The 21,114-nt window shown below is 29.9% G+C and overlaps 1 long non-coding RNA gene across 1 annotated transcript; it reads left to right on the top strand.

Annotated features, from left to right (window-relative positions):
* The first annotated feature begins 18,084 nt into the window (after window positions 1–18,084).
* On the top strand, window positions 18,085–20,548 carry LOC121216063 (uncharacterized). The gene is made up of 3 exons (XR_005912110.1): window positions 18,085–18,540; window positions 19,215–19,296; window positions 20,329–20,548. It is a non-coding gene; the product is annotated as an uncharacterized lncRNA (long non-coding RNA).
* The last annotated feature ends 566 nt before the right edge of the window (window positions 20,549–21,114 follow it).

Here is a 21,114-nt window from a genome sequence, read left to right as displayed (position 1 = left end):
CTTGAAGATTTGGATATTTATAGTTTTAAAATATCTTCAAGAAAAAATTTAAAGATTCCATAAAATTTTAAAAAAAATTTAATTTGTAATTTAAGGTTTTATATAAATAATTCAAAAATATTAATTAATTATGAAAATTATTTAGAGGAAAAATTATAATCACGCGTTTGTTATAATAGAAATCGGTGTCACTTGGCCAACCAGTGGCACCACCCCCTTTTTTCTTAATCATTATTCAACCATTGGAATTTTTTTAAAAGAAAAGAATTATTGTTGGTGCTACAACTGTGTTAGGCGACACTCGTATGTATTTTTTGAAATATCTGTGAAAAATACGAGTATTTAAAGTGGAGAAAAAAATATTTTTTTAATTGGTGTCATCAGTTTATCAGGCGACACCGGTCTTTTTTTTTTTACAAAAATTGTTCGTGATAAAAAAGAAAAAATTGAACTGGTGCTACCGGATAAACCAATGACACCCATTAAAAAAATTTCTTTTTTTTCCTCTACCGTGAATATCTATATTTTTTTACAGTATTTTAAAAACACATATAAATGCTGCCTAAAAAAAAATTGATGATTGGATATGATTAGGGGAAAAGGGGGTGGTTTTTTGGTTGGTCAGACAACACAGGCTTCTACTATAGTAAACGAATCATTTTTGTATATAATTTTTCTCTCAAATTATTTTTATAATTAATTAATATTTTTATTTTATTTATATAAAAAAACTAATTTTTAAAAATATAAGTGAATATTTTACTTTGTTCTTGATACGTGGTTGTGTGTCATTAATTAATTTGTTTTTTAATAGAAATTTGAGTTGAGGTGACCTGCATTACAAAATTAAAATACATGAGCCAAATTGGTAACAAAAATAAAATAAAAAGGCAAGTAGAGAAAAAGATAGTATAGATATCAAAATGATAATTTAGTTATAATACGAATTAAGACATAATAATAACAATAAGAAGAAACTACAAGTCATTTTCTTTTTCACTTAAAAACCACCTCAAAACATATAAAGAAAACTGTCAAATGTAAATTCAGATAAGAAGCTTTAACTTTTCAATTTGGAAATAGACTATAACCCTTAATTACTCAACCAATTTAATATAGGAAACTAATTGCTTCAACACTTAATAGTGTACTGCATAACTTAAATACTTAATACTTAATTGTCTTTTTATAATAAAAAATTCAAAATATATAGAGAAACAAATAAAGTTTTGTATATATATTTGAAAGTACAGTTAAAGTAGCGTATTATAGTTTATATGATTTATATTTATATGAGGTCGATGCCTCGATGGTTTAGGATTTGTAATTAGTTTGAGTGTTATAAAATAAAAATAAGACAATTGATTTTAATAATTCAAATAATGTTATTTTAAAAATAATATCAAACACAAATATATGAAAGGAATGAATAATAATATAAAAACTGAACCAACTTCATCTTTGTCTATGTTACAACATCACTTAGGTCACTTTTATGCTTAAAAAAAAAAGGGACCTTTGATAAAGCAATGAGAAAGTAGTTTTGTGATATTGTAAATATAGTTGGTGTAATTCAAGGCCAAATTCAAAGAAAGCATTGCTACCACTTTCCAACATAAAATTATTGATGAGAGTCAAGCAACGACGGCAATGATAAGACCCCGTCTTATTCACACCCATTCTTAACCAAACAATGATTCTTTCAGTTTATTGCAAGTGGATGTGCAATTGGATGAAACAAAAAATTACAACAGTCGGCAACGTTAAATTCTTCGTCATAACTAAACGTACTGTTTTCAAAACAACTTCAAGCCAATGACGTGGATGGTATTACATTCGTTACATTCTAACCGCCCTGACTTTTCACGACCAACAAACAAACATTATCTTTATATTTAATCATTAAAATTATTAACTTAGAATTTTAATTATATAATTTTTTTATAACATGTTTTATAATTAACAAAAAAATAAAGACGATAAATTAATAAATTTTAATACAAATTTTTTTATATTGAATTAGAAAGAGGATTGAATTTTTTATAAGAAGAAGATATTTTAAGGAAAAAGAGCATAGGCGAAGCGTGCAATGGTTCAGGAGAGCGTTAAAGAGACAAGACAGGTACTATTGGTGTAAGAGAATATGATTGTGAAAGCTAAGAGAGACACGTTTGGGGACAAGCCGTCGGCAAAATAAGTGACGTGGATAAAGCAGAGGGTGGTTGGTGTCCAAAACATCGACGGCTTCTCTCGAGATTTTCAAAGATTTATCAGTCCCGAGGATGGTTGGATTGACAGTTATTTTGCAGTTGGTTTCAGTTACCTTTTGCCTTAGCTATAGCTTTAGGATGGATTTACAACCTACTGTTTAATTTCTTTAATAATGTATCATTATTTTTATCTAGTTTTAAAATTTTCAAACAATTTTTTTCCAGTGAAATCAGTGATTAATATTCCGTTTGTTTTTGTAGTTTCTTCATTATCCCTAGAGATATTCGAGGAGGACTGAATGCAATAATATGAGTAAGTTTTATGTCATTTGTCATAACAAAAATTTCAACATAATCTCAAATTTAGCATTTTAATATTTATATTTCTTTTTGTTAATTTAACCTTTATTATTTTTAAAAAAATTTAATCCTCAACATTTTTTTTAAATTAAAATTTTAAATAAATTTGACCCTCAACTTAAAAAAAAAAGAGTCAAATTTTAAACACAACAATCTATATAACAATCAACATAAACTTCATGCTATTTTTTTTAATTTATTATATTTTTAAATTTAAATTTAATTTTGATTTATTTTCTATTTTTATAATTTTTGAATTATTTATTGACGTGACATATAGTATTATGTTAGCATGATGTGCACATGAACTGTCATATGAGTTGCCGTGCTAACTACATTAAAATGTAATGTTTTAGTCAACATTTCCGTTAAAAAAATCATTTTGACTCTAATCTAAAATGTTTAAGGGTTAATTTGACAAAAAAGATGTAAACATAATTTATCATTATACCAAAAAATTGACATCTATTATTTATGGCAAGAGCGTGTGCTCCTTTGGTTATTGGAATTAAGAGAAGCAGACAAAAGTATTAGGAAAGTCCCTATACTTAGGGTTGGATTGCATTTCGATCTCTCTACTAAAAAATAAGAAAATTACCCTTATACATTTTGAAACGTACAAATTAACCCCTTTGTTAATTTTTATCTATTAAATGATGACGTTGAACATTAAATTCATGTTGAAAATTATTTTTTATGGGTAAATTATAAAAATAGTCACCCAACTATGCCTTTCATTCTATTTTGGTCACCCAACTTTTTTTTAATTTAGTCACTAAACTTTTTAAAATTAAATATTTCAGTCACTCTGAGATTATGTGGGCTTTTTTATTGGTCTTGTAACAAAATTAGCCATCTAATGTTTACACATTCTGTCAGTTTGATCCTAAATGTAAAAAATTCAACAAATTCAGACATTGGTATACAAAATTTTTCATTTTAGTTCTAATTCTAAAAAATTCAATAATTCGACCCTAAATATATACAAAATCTATCAATTTAGTCCTAGCTCTACAATTTAAAGAATATTAAAAAAAAGCATTTTTAGCCCTTTAAAACCCCGACTAACCCATGTGAGATATTAAAATAAGAAAAAGAGTACTCCCATTCAAGTCACTTTAAGCAATTTCTTTTACTATAATTTAGGGCTCACACTAGATCAAACTAATTGATTTGGAACCTATCGGAATAATTAGTTGCATTACTACCCGAACAGATAACTTTTTTAATGTCATTATTTTCTTTTGGATATGAATTTCTTTTTGTGTTTTATCCCAACTGTGTAGAAGTTTTTTTTGCAAGTGACTTGAAAGAGGATACTCTTTTTCTTATTTTAATATCTCACATGAATTAGTCGATGGGTTATAAAGGGCTAAAAATGATTTTTTTAAAAAATATTTTTTTAACTTTTAGAGTTAGGACTAAGTTAACAAATTTTGTAAATGTTGAGGGCCAAAATTTTGAATTTTTTAGAATTATAAATAAAATGAAAAAAATGTATATATTGAAGGCTAAATTTGTTGAATTTTTTATATTTAGGATCAAGTTGACAGAAAATGTGAAGATTAGATGGCTAATTTTGTTACTAGACTAATAAAAAGGTTCCACATCAACTCATGGTGACTAAAATATTTAATTTCAAAAAGTTTAGTGGTTAAATTGAAAAAAATTAATAGTTGGGTGACAAAAGTAGAACAAAAGGGATAGTTGGGTGAGTATTTTTATAGTTTACCTGTACAAAAATAATTTTCAGCATGGATTTAACGTTCCATGTCATCATTTACCAGATAAAATTTAATGGATGGACTAATTTGCACATATCAAAATGTATAAATGTTAATTTATCCATTTTTTCAATAGAGGTGTTCAAATGCAATCTGTCTCTAAGTACAGGGACTTTCATGATACTTTTATCAAGAGAAGCATGTGCAAGACTCGAAGCTTTCAAGAGGTTCGAAAATATAGATTTGTGACAAAGACCAAAAGTTAAGTATTGTAGTTCCTTCATCATCAATTTACAATTCCATTAATTGTGAAGGATGTTGTGTTAGAAGCCATAAACTCTCCCAATTCTTTTAGAGAGAAATTCTCATTTGATGTATATTTTTATTGCAAATTTTATTATTAGTGCGAAGATTTCTAAATATTGTTAATGTTTTGCGATTCTTTTCATTCCTATTTTGTTGTTTAGGATTTGAGAAATTGTTAGTGATAAGAAAAAGTTAAACTCTGTGTGATTTTATGTGAGAGAATTTTTTTTTCATTTATTTAGAAAGTGGATGACGAATGCAGAAAATTTGAAGCATTAATTAATCTAAATGATAAATCAAGGTGGGAAATGATTCCAACTATAAAGAACTTACCACCTTAGGACTAAAGTAAAGAACTAGTTTAATTTTGTTTTTATTATTATTATTTTGTATTAATTTTGATAGAAAAAATAGAGATATTTTATTATGAACAAATGATATATTGGTGAAACTATGAGATGTGGTGATTGTTCACCTCATCCTTTAACCATGAGGTCAATGCTCGATCAGTAACAACTTGAAAGTCAATAGTGTCGAAAAGTGTGGTTTCAAAATCCCGTTTTCGTAAATCAAACCCATAAATATTTTTATTAAATGTTTACGGGGTTATATTAAAAGTGAATTGAATTTCGATGAGGAAATTTTGTCGATATAGTGCTTAATTAGGGCATAGGAATAAGTCATAAAAGTATCAAAAGTTCAATTCTTAGGAAAGCTTTAATTAGAATAAGATAAAGGGATTTAAGAAGTAATTGTACCCTTGTATTATATATAGTGGAAGGTAACTTATGTAAATTTAAGAAAAATGTGATAAAAAATTATTAAATTAAATAAAGCATGAATTAAGTAATATAGTTAGTGGAAAGAAAAGAACAAAACATTTTTCATCTCTTTTCATGCAACCGAAACCAAGAAAAGGAGAAGAAGAAGGCTCAACCATGGATTTTTAAGTTTCAAGCTTCAATTTGGTTAGTTCAATTTAGACATTTTCTTGTGATTTTTATGTTTTCGGAATCCTAGGAGTTTAAGCTAGTTGTCTCATGTCGTATTTTTCGATACTTTTAAAGAATTAGGAAGTTTTCATTGTTAGATAGTTGAAGATTTTGGTGCCATTTTAATAGATTTTAAGTTTGGAGTTGAAAAATGACTAAATTGTAAAGGCAATTGATGATTTTGTGCAATAGAGACTAAATTATAGAAATTCCAAAATTTGTGGTAGAAATGAAAAATAGAAAGTTAAATTTGGCCTAGAGTGAAATTAGCATAAAAATTGGAGGTTAAATGTGAAAGTTATGTTAGTCCCGATTTTAGGGACTAAATTGAATAAAATGCAAAAATTGAATAATTTAGTAATTGATAGTGAAAATGGTTGTGTTTTGATAAAATTATATGTTTGTTTTAATCCGTGGCTAACGTCAACCCAGATTCCTCAAAAAAGAAAGGGAAAGACAAAGTTGTCGACAAATAGCTTAGAGTTTACGGTTTGTGTTTCTATAATCCGAACTATCTTGTAATTACTGCATACTGAATTGTTGTGCATGGTAAGAATGTAAAGTGATATTCTTTGGTTTAAATGTGATGAATTAGATTTATTTGAATTGATCAATGTTTATAATGACTAAATTGCACATATATGAAAATGTGCATGATTTTATGAATGTGAAATGGAGCATATTTGAGATGATATATAGCTTCCTTATGTTGGATAAATGTACACATGATGAAAATAAAAGTGAATTGAGGTATTGATTGATAATAAATTGAGTAATGAATACCCCATTAATTGTTCGGGTAAATTCAGATACAGTTGGCGACCCATAGGATAGGAAAAATTCAAGGTTACTCCGACTACAAGTCGATGAGGCACTGGGTGCCAATTTGCTTTGGTTATACCGATGAGACACTAGGTGTCAAACTTATTGATAGCACTGTGTTGGTTGGATCCGAGTATCCATCCGAGTTTGAGTCGTGTTAACAAAGAAATAAACGGTAAAAATGAACTATTTGATATTGAAATGACAAATTATGAGAAATGGAAATGAAATGTGAAATGAAATATGAAATGGTGGATTGAGTTGTAAATATTGATTGATTATGATCAATGAATCCATGAATTTTGGAAATTGAAATGGAATGTGCCATTATATGAATTGAGACATCAAATAACATATGAAATGTAATTGCCATGTATTAATATTAGTAAAATGTGTTGGTTAGGATCAAAGAATATGTAAATTGGCATTATTGACTTGTTATATTGCATATAATTACTTATTTTAATTTTTTCATCTTATGACTTATGTTATGTTTTAATATTTGGATTATAGAAATACCACTGAGTTATACTCAGATACAGTTTTATTTACGTGCGCAGATTAGGTACGTTACGAATCGATCGTCAGCTCAGCATCTAGTGGTAATTCCGGACTCATGTGTTGGTGATGATTTATTTTGGTTTTGGCATGTACCTAAGAAGTTTTATGGCTATAATGTTCATTTTGGCATTTTGAAGAATATGTATATAAATGTATATGTATGTGTTGGAAATTGCCAAGTTGTTGTTGTCTTTCTAAAGTAGTTGGCTTATATGCTTAATGGTTTAATAGTTGAGTAGATAAAATGTTAGGTGATATATTTGGTTGGTATGCATGTGTTGATCATGTATTGAATGGTAAGTTTTGGTGCATGCTTTTGTGTTAGAAGTTGAGTTGTCTCCTGATTTCTTAAAAGGGTTAAATGATTTATGCTTGATGGAACATGTTGAGGCGTGTAAACTGAAAAACATATAGGATTTTTCCTATATAATTCATCACCTTTTTACTTAAATTTGTTGTTAAAACCAAGTAATTGTTTAATAAATTAATGAAATATGTGAAAATATGAAATTAGGACATGAAAATTATTAAAATGTGATTTTATGCTTTATTATATAGTTTTCATGCCTTATTTATATTAGTTTGAGTGTAAAACCCCTATCCCGTTTCTGTTGTCGGATTAGGGTTATGAGGCGTTACTGGACAAAAAAATTATTTCCGAACAATCACTTATTACAATTCATGTATAAAATTTTATCAACTTCTTTATCAAAGTTCTCAAGCTCAAATAACATCTCACCAATCATTCATAAATGTCAAGTCATTGCATATATATATATCACATATCTAATTAAATAAATCATGAATCATTCACGAACCAAGTAGCCATAATTCACTCAATCACATAAACCAAATTCGCATTACAAACCATGCTCTGAAACTCAACCAAGTCATTACCATTTACTTATTCAAATATTCGTACCAACTAATATATATCCATATCCTGTTTCTTATGCTTCATAAATTCAATGTTCAAAGCATATGTCCATCTATTCATGGCATTCGAATACCTAAAATATAATCAAATATATTTTATTCCATATAACAATCACATATTTCATCTCATTCTTTTGTATACATCTAATTCAATGGCTAATTATTAAACGTATCATTTCATAAACCTAAGTGCATTAGCAAATCAAGTCAAACCAATCCATATTATACAACCTATTAATTATCCAAATATAGGTGATTATCAAATATCACCAGATGGTCAAATATAGTTTTAATACATTACAATTTCATGCGCAATATGCTACAGTAACAATAGCTATTCATTAACTCAGTTGCCGAATCAAGTATACCAAATTTATAAGCTTTACACATTTGTATATTATACCAATTCGACCATTTCCCACAGCTTAATTTCCATTAAAAAAATAGATAATAACTAGCATTATCACATTACCAAAATATACCTCTTTTCACATTACAAAATTATGCGCATATTACATATCAATTTGAACCATTTTCGAACACTAATAAATAGACATATCATGCCTAGTTCGCATGCTAAAATCATGTCTAGAAATCACCCTTTTCAACCATCCAATGACTCGTTTAAAAATCGAACCTAAATGACCAACCATTCAAGCATAAAACATGTGCATACTTTGCCATCACCAATCGTACCTAAGCAACCAATATACAAGCCATCAATTATACCAAACTTAGTTTATAGAAACTCATGCATTTTAGCAAAACACAACCATCAAATAACTCATTATTCAAACCAAATCATATAACCAAATACCACACATATATACACCATGAAACATACTTCCATAATAATCTTGAGATATGACCGAATACACACAAGCATTAACATCATGATTAAGCCATTTTCGCATGTCTATATATATACACAAATTCTAAAACCAGTATATCAAAACTACACAAATTCTAAAACCAGTATATTAAAAATAGCCTATACATGCCACATAACCAAAACTCAAAGCATTTATTTACCGAAGCGAAAACTGGATAGTGTGATGTGGTCTCCTATGACTTCCAATCCGAGCAAGTCTCCGAAACTCTATAAACATAGGGAAAATACACAAAGTAAGCTTTGAAAGCTTAGTAAGCCATAAGCAAATAATTCATCACAGTAACATATATAATTCAATTTGAATAGACTGAATTTAGTTAATCTCATACACATATACAACCACTTTTCTCATATAATCCATATTGTCACATTACACAACTTCACTTACCTTATTTATCAATGAACATACAAACCATGCTTTAAAATTCAACCATTTCAATCTCATTTATCAATTCAGAATTCAAATTAACTACCATACATCAAAGTCATATTACACATGCTTTATAATTCCATTGTTCGAACCATCTATACTCCTCATTCAAATATATCACATTCGGTCATACAAAACACATAACCAACAAATCAAAACATGATTATTTAACTCTTTCACATATACATAACATATTTAATAATTTAACCTTATCAATAACATTTATCTAATCACCTTTCAAACCAAACTAGCATACCTTAAAACCATGTTTCATGTTTCATAAATCCCATGTTCGAAACATAGGACCACAATTTCATGGTATTCGAACTCTTGAATATAATTAAGCTTATTTCATTACAATTTTATATAACGAGCATATGTATCACAACGTTCATTTATATACATTCATTTCATTCATTTTCATGTATTTCACATATCGTCATTTGAAACATACTCACGTTTCATTCTTGAATATCATATACACTTTGTACGTACCTGAATCGTATATACTTTCACATAGTCATTCATTTCTAGATATTGCTCGTTGAACCATTCGGAATCAATAAGGATACTCGGATAGCTTGGAAGCTCTTACAATGCCAACGTCCCAGACGTGGCCTTACATGTAATCAAATATCGATGCCACTATCCCAGACAGGGTCTTACACGAAATCGTATACGATGCCGATGTCCCAGACTTGGTGTTACACGTAAATCTCAAATCGATGCCAACGTCCCAGACGTGGTCTTACATGATAAATCATATCGAAATCCTATGTCATGACATATGTATCCTATACTATTCCTATGGTTCGTACATAGCTTTCGGACGTCATAATTCGATCGATTCAAGCTCGTAACTAGTTCTCCAATGCTTAATTCATTTCGACATATACACATACACTTATTATAATTCAATTCAGCACATATAACACACATACTTTCAAATTTAACATCATTTATTTAATTATGAACTTTCCTCGTATGGACACGAACGAACCGGATGACTATTCAAAATTTTTTTTATTTTTCCCCGATTCAAATTCGATATCCTCTTTTCTTGATCTATTTCAATTCAAATTTGGCTTGTTTAATAACATATTCTTTCAATTTTATCCAAAAATACATAATTTGGGCATTTTTCATTTTAGCCCTTAACATTTCACATTTTCACAATTTAGTCCCTATTTCAAAATAACACAAATTACTCAAAATTTCAACAAACCCATGTTAGGCCGAATTTACCTTAGGTCCTTAGTAGCCCATTTATTCAATTTATTTCATAATTTGACCCTTCAATTTGCAAATTTCACAATTTAATCCTCAATACACATTTTTATCAAAAATCATTTAATTAAACATATTAATGTATCAACAAATATTTATTTTTATCATCAAACAACAAAAACATCAAGCTATCATCAATGGAAAATCACAAATTCATCATAAATTTCGAAAATTAGGGCATGGGCTAGCTAGAATACGAAGCAACGATCTCAAAAACATAAAAAAACATCAAAAACTGAGCAAAGAACATACCTAAATCAAGATTTAAAGGTGCCGAAATTCACCAAGCTTCAAACCTTATTTCTTTTCCCTATATTTGATTGAACATGCAATAATATAAGCATATTTTAACTTTGTTTTATTTAATAATAACCTTATTTCTAAAATTACTTATTCAACATGAATTAATATAATTTATAAACACTTAGTGGATGGTAATTATTGTCCATTAACCATATCAATGGTCCATTTGCATAATAAGGACTTCATAGTTAATAAGCCATAGCAATATAGCACATTAACAAATAGCATACAACTTTTACATTTTGCGCGATTAAGTCCTTTTATTAAATTAACCAACAAATCGGTAAAATTACTTCTTGAAATTTTCACACATATCAAATAATATGCTGTAAATACCAAAAATAATATTAAAATAATTTTACGACCTCAGATTTGTGGTTCTGAAACTACTATTCCATCTAGGGTCTAAATCAGGCTGTTACGCTAAGCATTTATATTTTTAAGCTATAAAGTGGGCCATGCATGATTAAATTAAATAATAAAATAGAAAGTTATATTTAATAATTCATTTTAAATATTTCATTAATAAATTGAGTTTTAATTAATTAAGTAAATTAATTAATTGAAGTTCAAATTATATTATTTGGTCCTCTAAACTATCTACTATTTTTGGATAGGTCGAGAGCTTTCTTCTAATTGTAAAACCGTCCAAATTGGGGACCAAGCCAACCCAATTTTCGACTACACATGGCTGATCATAAATCAATTTTTGGTTTAATTACACAAGGTCTTTAAAGAGTTAAAGAAATCATAGATTTTCCTGAAGATTTGCTGGTGACCGAGTCTTAGTCGTGAGTTATAGTGTCACTCAAATTGACCAACAACCAAGCAAAATCAACCACATTTCCTCAATTCATGGCCGACCATCCTTGGAAGAAGTTTAAAAAGATGGACATTCCTATTTTTAGCAAACTAGCTCCCTTGCCTTACCTATAAATAAGAGCTCATTTCTCACTTTTTCAATCATCCCTCACTCATTCATCATTCTCTCCTCTCTCAAATCACTTAGCTATCTTCCCCCTCATGACTATTATCATCCTTGCATAAGGATTTTTTAGCAAAATTAGCCTATTAAAGAACCCTTGGTTGGCCACCTTGGAGAACCATCAGCAAAGGAGCAAAGCAAAGAAGCGAAGGAGCCTCGTTAGTCAGAGTATTGGGTGACAACCACTCTGAATTAGGTATAATCTTTCTTTTCTTTAATTTAATCTAAAGATGTTTGCTATGTGTTCTTTGTTCTTGTTTTCAACAATGTTAGCTTAATTTTATTTAAGCTAGGATGATTGCTTTGATTAAATAATATTTATTTGATTCATGCTTATAATATTTGTGCCTCAATCGATCATGTTTTCAATTAAAATCAAGTCTGTATGTCGTTCATACGTGATTGGAATGCACTTGAATTAGCTGAGCGATCCTGACTAGACGAAGGCTAATGGACACATAATTGAAATGTGCATGCTCAATTTAGATCCTGACCCGATTAAATTGTAGGTTGCATAACAACTCTAACCAAACTCTGTTATCTGCATAGTTTTTAAATTTGTGTGATTAAATTGTTTCAAACCTGACACGTCCCTGTTACTTCAACCGAATACTAAGAAAACCTTAGTAAATAAGGATAAATAAAATGCGTATTTACTAAGTAAAGGATTTCGAAAGGACCTAATGTGGTTTCAAACTCATGAAAGATCGAGTTGTCATGGAATGTTTTTCCGATTATTATTAAGCATGTAACACCCCTAACCCAATACCATTGTCGGAGTCGAGCATGAGGCGTTACTTGACTTAACTTAAAAGTTCGGGGCATAAAAATTTACTTTCAAATTTAATTTCACCATTCATAATAAAGCTGTCCACCTGCGCAGTAGTCACTAAAATAATTATAATTCAAGCTACGAAAATCGAAATTTAGATCCGTAAATTTTCCTAAAACTAGACTCGTATATCTATTCACCATAAATTTTTCAGAATTTTCGGTTTAGCCAATTAGTATAGTTTATTAGTTGAAGTCTCCCCTGTTTCACTGATCGACTATCCTGACCACTCATCACTAAAATTTAATTATCTCTTATTACAAACTTCATATGGTGCTTACACTATTTCTACTGAAAATAAACTCATTAAGGAATCTATATGTATAAATTATAACTCATAATTCCTTCTGTACAATTTTTAATGAATTTCTAAAGTCAAAACAGGGGACTTCAAAAACATTCTTGCCCTATTTCACTAAAATTCAAATATCTAAACGTATATAATTCTTTTGCTTACTCTACTTCTTTCATGTGAAAGTAGACTCATTCAGCTTTAATTTCATATCTCATTCAACTTCTAATTCTATTTCTACTATTTTTAGTGATTTTTCAAAGTTACATCAATGCTGCTGTCCAAAAACTATTCCATTGAATTTTTTTTTAAAAAAAATTCAATATAACCCCTTTATAATTACCTAACCTTCCCTGCAAATTTCAAATCACAACCAATTTCAGTATTTCAACTACTTCACTTGAATACTAATGAAGTGCAACCAATCAACCATTTCAGACTAAAAACATATATTTTTCAATGTCTAACACAACCATCACCTTCAAATTTACTTTGTATACTTAGTCATTCATTCTTTTACTTTTTACTTCAATTCCCTATACATGCCATATAAATCCAAAAAGATATTTAACAAAATCTACTGGAGTATATCTGGATAGTGTGATTCTCGATGTAGATCCGATCCTCCGAATGTATAAATACGTTAATCTACAAAAACAATAAACACACACATGTAAGCTTATAGAAAAGCTTAGTAAGTTCATAGGCATAAAACATAAATCTTACCAAACATTTGTACACTTATGCAATATACACCATTACTAAGTTTACCTGTCAACCACAAATCTTTGGTGAATTCCTTGGTATAAACTCACTACTACTTATTCTTTTACCATACTTCCTTTGGGCCCATTTGTCACTTACCATCCGTGATCAAAACTAAGGAACGGTTACGGAAAATTGAGCACTTCACTTTCACTTTGCGATAGTATAACTATGGTCTTACGTATGATCATTTATCATTTGTCCCTGATCAGATAAGTGTAGCTAAGCTATCACTTATCACTTTGTCACTTGATCGGATAAGTATAGCACTTATCACTTTTTCACTTGATCAGATAAGTGTAGCTAAAGCTACCACTTATCACTTTGTCTCTTGATCAGATAAGTGTAGCACTTATCACTTTTTCACTTGATCAGATAAGTGTAGCTAAAGCTACCACTTATCACTTTATCTCTTGATCAGAAGTACTCAAATCCGGCGTTCCGCCTAATTTGATCATTTATTCGGTTTTCGTATTTTTATTTTACTCTCATTTCAACACTAAATACATTTCATCATACATTATATAATTCATGAAATTAACATTTAATCATTAAATTTCAGCCATATGAACTTACCTGGGTCGATTTGCAGAATTTGTAAAATTCAGGGACTAATCAACTACTTTTTCTTTTCCTCGGCTTGCTTCGGGTTCTCGATCTAAAATACAAATTTATTCATTCATCAGCATATAATTCTATTCTAATCCATTTCACAATTTATGCCCTTAAATTTTCGAAATTACACTTTTACCCCAAACTTTACAGTTTTTACAATTTGGTCCCTACTCAATTAACCCCTCAATTGATCTAATTTTTCTCAATCAACACCTTTTCCTACTATTTTAGACTACTACATATCCTTTCATATTCAAAACCGCAACAACAAACCCTAATTCCCAACTTTTTCACAATTAGGTCCATAAAATCAATTTCTATCAAAATTACTTTAATAGAATCATCATATAACAAAATCAAAGCTTTAATTCCATGTTTATTCATCTTAAAAATTCAGTACTCATCAATGGTAACTTTCAAAATCAGCCATAAGATCAATAACTAATGAAACAATTAGTTGGACCTAATTGTAAAAGTATCAAAACCACAAAAATTAGAAGAAATAATCAAGAATTAAACTTACATGATTCAAATATATGAAAAACCAGCTTGGAGGGACTCTTCAATGGCGTTTTTTGGCTGATAATTATGAAGAATTGCCTAGAAACTCTTTTAATTGAGATTTTTATTTGTTAACTTTTACAAATTTCCAATTTTACCCTTATTACATCACTTTTCCAGATTTTTCTTGCCCAACCGTCCAGCCCATATAGTTTGGGCCTAATTTCCTTTTAAATCCCTCCTTTTTAATCACTTAAGCTATTTAATCACAATTTAACAAATTTTACACTATTTTCAATTTAGTCCTTTTTAGTTAATTGACTATCCAAACGTTAAAATTTTCTAACGAAACTTTAATACCAACTCAATGACACTCTAAAAATATTTCAAAAAATACTTATGGCTCGGTTTAAAATTTTTGAGGTCTCGATACCTCATTTTTGATTTTAATTATTTTAATATTTATTCCTAGTACACTATTCACTATTTCAAAAATTTTCCCAACTTCACTTTTACTTATTCTCACTAAATTAATAATATTTTCTACTCATTTGTCAGATTTAGTGATCTCGAATCACCATTCTGACACCACTGAAAATTCAGGCCATTACAAAGCATGTTGATAACAAATTGAGTTTAATTAAAGTAATTGTCCTAGTTTATTTATGTTATAATTGTTGCAAATTGTGTTTAATTTTACTAAAATCCATTTCATTTAGTTTTCATACTTAGGATAATTTGCATTAGGGATCATTGCATTTAGTTTAATATATTTTAATCACCACTTTTCAACTGTATTGTGTTTTTATTTACTGAATTGTTAATATAATTTTACAAATTAAGTGACTTAGCACAAATACAATCCTTGTGGAGACGATAACTCGATACTTACTTATTACTTGATAACAACTGTGTACACTTGCACAAACCAATGCTTTACAAGGTGCTTTAAAGGTAAATAGGTACGATTGATTGTGATAAATTGGTTATTTTTGAATTGTGGATTGAGGTACCAAGTGTGACATATTGGTTAGGAACTTAGGATGGGTTTTGTAAGTGATGTTTTGGCATGATTTTAATGCATTTGGTGTTGATTGAGATATGATATATTTGGTTACCTGTAACATAAGTGAGTTAGGGTTTTAAAGCTTGCATTGAAAGATATTTTCAAGCACACACGGCCTAAGACACGACCTAGTGCACGACCGTGCACCTTACACGGAACTAGACATGGTTGTGTGGTATGTAGAAGTTGGATGATTTTTGGTGCACACGGCCACAATCTGTTACATGGCCCAGCAACACGGCCGTGTGACATATTTTTGACTATTTACACTTTTGACCAACATGGCCTTGGAGAGTGTACACGATTGTTCGCATGGCCGTGTGACTCCAACCCCACATGAGATCAATCTGTTGCATGGCTTGTCTACACAGCCATGTGTCCCATCCCACACAGCCTTAACATTTCCACACGGTCAGGGGCACGACCGTGTGACCCATGTTTGTAGATTTTTTCCCCATCTTTTTGTTTTCATTTCAAATTGATTCATGTTTGATACTGGGTTGATTTTAAGGTTTCGTAAGCTCGATATATTAACATTAATTACATTGTGATAAGGAAATAATTGAAGGAAAACATGACTAAGATAAGCTTCCAATTCCATCTATAAGATCATCCATATAGTTGTGATAATTTTGTATAAAAATTTATAGACTTTTGAATCTCTCTTTTTGTATATACAATTGATTTAAGTTATTTTTCCTGTTAAATTTCCTTAAGCCAAATTTTGTTGTTTTTATCAAATCTAAATCCAAATATCTTATCAAATGTTTATAAAATTAAAATGTAATCATTCTTGTCGATTGAGTCTTAGATCGATTGGCATTGGCATTGTTGCCAGTGCAGTAGGTTGTGGGTTTGAGTGCTCTAAAACACATTAGTCTCCTATTTTAAGGGTTGGGGTGGGACTATGAGTAGTTCTCAGTATTGTAGCATAATATTAGAATTAATTAATATTATTAATATTTTGATACATAAAATACAAATTTTATTCCAAAGAATAAGTACAAAATATGTAACATGGGAAAGTCTTCTACTATAGATAAATATGTTATGAAAAAACAACGATATTTGCATCTTAAAAGAAAAAGTCTATACAACAGTTTACACTATAAAAATTAAAAATAATTGTTGGGGGCTGAGTTGGGGTGTGTTAAATGAGGATAAAAAAATAATTTTTGACCAAAAGTTCTGTTAGCAAAAGTCAAAAGTTGATAAAAACTGCTTATGCAGTTGTCTAAATAAGTGCTTTTAAAAAGCACTTTTGACCCCCAAAAGTTAATTGTTTAACATTGCTTATGACTTTAAAAATTATTTTAACCCCAAAAGTGCTTTTTATAAGCAATGAGAAACATAGTCTAAACATGAACCACATGCCAAAATTTGGCATTGTATCCTGTTGAAGAAATTTCAAATTTTTAGGAGAATTTGGTAAAATATTGTGAGTTCAAAGTTGACAACTTCATCAAAAAGCTTATTATTTTTCTTGTTGAAGGTTTTTGTCTTTTGACTCTACTAAGTGCTTGAAGAGGAAATCTGAAAAGCAGACGAGTTCAATAAAGTGAAAGCACCTTGCTGGATTCCTAAATAGATGAACCAACAAAGAAACTAAAGAGTTTGCAATCAATAGGGTTTGAACCATGCCTTAAATGAGACATGGGTGCAAATTGGTACCACTTGAGTTAGCTTCCCATTCTATTGACCTTATCACCTTTCTAGGAACTTGTCACATCCCAAAAATCGGGTTAATAGATATTGAGTTAATAAATTAAGAGTGGTCACATCCTATTTTTGAATTAAGGTTGCAGAAATCATGTAAAGTAAATTAATTTGTTTCAGTGGTTAAGTGTTTTGAATGTGTGCTTAAGGTTCTGTGTTTGATTCATTTTCCTTAAATTTTAAGTAATTTTGTTCCTATATCTAGCTTTCCACATCTAGATTTTCTATTATTTTTTGTGAGTTATTAGAAAAAATGAGTTTATTGGTTTAGTGATAAGACCTTAACTTATCCATAGGTCTCGAGTTCAAATCTCGTTGTGTTTGAATCAAAATTTATTTATTTTTATTGTTTGTGCCACCCATGTTGCCGGTATTTGGGTTAATTCAAACTCTGGTTAGTTAGATAGGGTTAGTAATTAATTTGGGTTTTTGGGATATTATGTTTTTTCTTTTAATTTAGAAATATTTTCCTAAGAATTCTCCCAATTTGTTGTTCCGTCTTCCCCCTCTTTCTCCATTTCTTGATTTTCTTTTCTTTTCCGCTTTTGCTATAGAATTTTCTCCTGTTGTTTTCCTTGTTCTCTCTTCTTCCCCATTATTATTTTTGTGTATTTTCACATTTTCTCTATTCTTTTGACCGTCCAAGCTTTGAACTGCCAAAATTTTTGTTACCATCGATTCATCTTTTTCTTCAATTTGTCAACTCAAACTTTAATGTCCTTAAGGCTGTCACTTGTTTCTTAAACCTTGCTGCCGCCATTCAATGTCTTTACCTTTCTCGTCCAAAATTTTTCTGTTAGGGGCCTTTCTATTATGCCGATTTGATTGAGATTTCTGCTGCAATTACTGCTGTGTTGTGCTGCTATTTTTCCTATCATATTGTTGTCAATTTATTGGCGTTCAAATAGTTCAACGTGTGAAGAAAGAAACTCTATATTTGCAAAGGTAGCAGAGAGTGTATAGATCTTCTTTTATTCTAGTTTGCTTGGCTGTTCATGTTCTCTTTTTTTTATTCAGTCATACGGTGAATGCAAAGTTTTCAATTATGTGTAAAGTAGTTGATGAAAAGTGGCTTAGATTAATTGAATTTTACTTCAATCAATTTCATAAATAATTTAAATAAATTAATTTAGGAACTTAACATTTGATATTAGTTTAAATGTCGCGATTAGTATAGTCCTGATTAATTGAGGTTTGAATAAAATTTGTTTACAATTAATTTAATTTGAATTCATGTAGATTTATCATGTTAGTTTAATTTTAAAGATGGTTCATCTAAATAAAAATTACTTGTAATTGAGATAGCTGATTAGTTGCTTTAAGGTTAGAGTAAATAAAATTTGTTAGAGAAAATTAGAAATAAATTGACTTTGAATTCTCAAAATGTGTTTAAGATTAAATCAGACTAACTTCCATGGAATGATAATTAGATGCATTAATTTTTTGTAAGTGTTCGTACGTTCTTTCTATATTGAAGCGAAAGGCTAGGCGAATCATCAAAACCAAAGGTTGTTAAGGATTGCTCACTTTTAAGCCATGAATGCTTAAAATTATGACTTGTGTTTAGAATTATGGTTTGTGGTTATTGGTTGATTCTGACGATTTTTTTCTCTTGATAGGTACAGGTCTGAGCTAGTTTAGCTAGATTGAAACGTCGAAGTTGTGGATTTACAATAGTATTTCGATTTTTGCATTAATCAGGTGTGTGACCCAAACTCGAAAACTCGTAAAAACTGTGCGAAATCGATTATCCGTGTGAGCCACACAGATGTGTTAGCCGTGTATCCGGCTGTGTAGGCCACACGGGCATGTGGTAGGCTATGTGTCTAGGCATGTAGGCCACACGCACATATGGGCCCATCCTGGGTAAACTTGTTCGGGCTGTGATGTGGGCTGTAGGTTTCCAGAATAATGATCTTTTTGCATCTAAAAATTAATTATAAGGTAACCGATTAAGATTGGTGGGCATGCTAGTGTTGTAAGTATAATTTCTGAAAAATATGTTAAGTTTTGAAAATGACACATCTAATCTGTAAACCCGTACTCATCGTTAGCACGTTTTTGTTCTGCTATGTTCATATATGAGCACGAGACATCTGAGTATGTTATTTTGACTATATCTGAATATGCTATATGAATATGCATGTGACATTATGGCAAAACTGATTTGTTATTATTAATATTTGGCACATTTGATCTGTAAAGCATGAAATCCCACATTAATTGATTTTTGTGTATTATAAGACTGCATGTTCTATATGATTTTCGTTCTGATTCTGTATTTGCATGCCATGTCACATTGCATGGGGTTGGGATGATCTTTTAAGGACGCAGTTTAATGACCTACACTATCTGGTGGTTTAACCACATATCTGTTCTAGCAGTTTGATTGCAAATATGATGGCTTGACCACATATATCTGTTCTGGCAGTTTATCTGCATAATTTCTAGTGGCATTGTTAACAAGTATCTGTTGGTGTGATTTGGATGGACGGGTTTTGGGGAACTCTAATTGGTGTGTAGTGGAGTTGGGTAGTAAATTTTTTAGAAAAATTTGCATTATGTTTTTTGAAAATACTGCATTGACATAGCCATGTATGCTCAATTTTTGCTCATTTGGATTTGTTGAAATTCTCTATGATATTCTGATATGTTATTATATTAATTGTATTTATGCTTGAGTTAAGTTACACACTATGCTTCCTAACTCACCCATTTATTTCATCTTTTCAGGTAATTTGCAAAGTTAGGATTTGGCAGCGTTTGGGAGCTTGGATTGAGCTTTTCTCGAATAAGACAATTTAATTTAATTATTAATTTATCTTTTTGGAATTTTAGACTTTTGAATTAATTTTTAGACTTTGTTCTTGGTTTTGGGTTTTCTTGTCAGATTTAATTCAATGGTTTAAATAATTCATCTGGTTTCTATAAATCAAAATTAAATGGTTGATAGTTAAGGACTTTCCACTGCAACTCGAACTACTAATTAAGTTTTCAGAAAAGTAACCAAATTAATGACACAACTTTTCCGTTTTAAAGAAAAAGATGAATGTTTTGAAAAATACTTGTTAGACTATGGTTAAGTTTTTTGTTTAAAATAATTAGAAACAAGTTTCTATAGAATTATTAATAAGCAATGATTTAGAGAGCAAATAATCTGGTTTTTGAGTAAGCAGTGTAACCTTCAATGTTCAATCGTAACGTCTAGGCCGGGTTTGGGGTATTACAGCATTCAAAAATTGGGAAACAAAACTCCACCAAAGACAATACCAAACTTATTGAGGGATTTTTTTACTACATTTTGAGTGCTTGAAAAGGTAGTTGGTTTATAGAGTAAAAGCATTTTAATAGGTTCTTGAAAAGGCAAATCATGCGCAATGTATATGGTTAGACTTGAAATCTTTCCCTATAACATATAGGGCACATATGGGTGAGAATGCTAGCTAGCTCAAGTGATATCAATTCACCCGTAAGTGTTCTATTTGCTACAAGGTATAAATACACGTCCAACCATACACA

Source organism: Gossypium hirsutum, chromosome D04, assembly GCF_007990345.1.
Source record: "Gossypium hirsutum isolate 1008001.06 chromosome D04, Gossypium_hirsutum_v2.1, whole genome shotgun sequence".
NCBI classification, from domain to species: Eukaryota; Viridiplantae; Streptophyta; class Magnoliopsida; order Malvales; family Malvaceae; genus Gossypium; species Gossypium hirsutum.
This window is presented reverse-complemented; position numbering and strand designations above follow the sequence as displayed.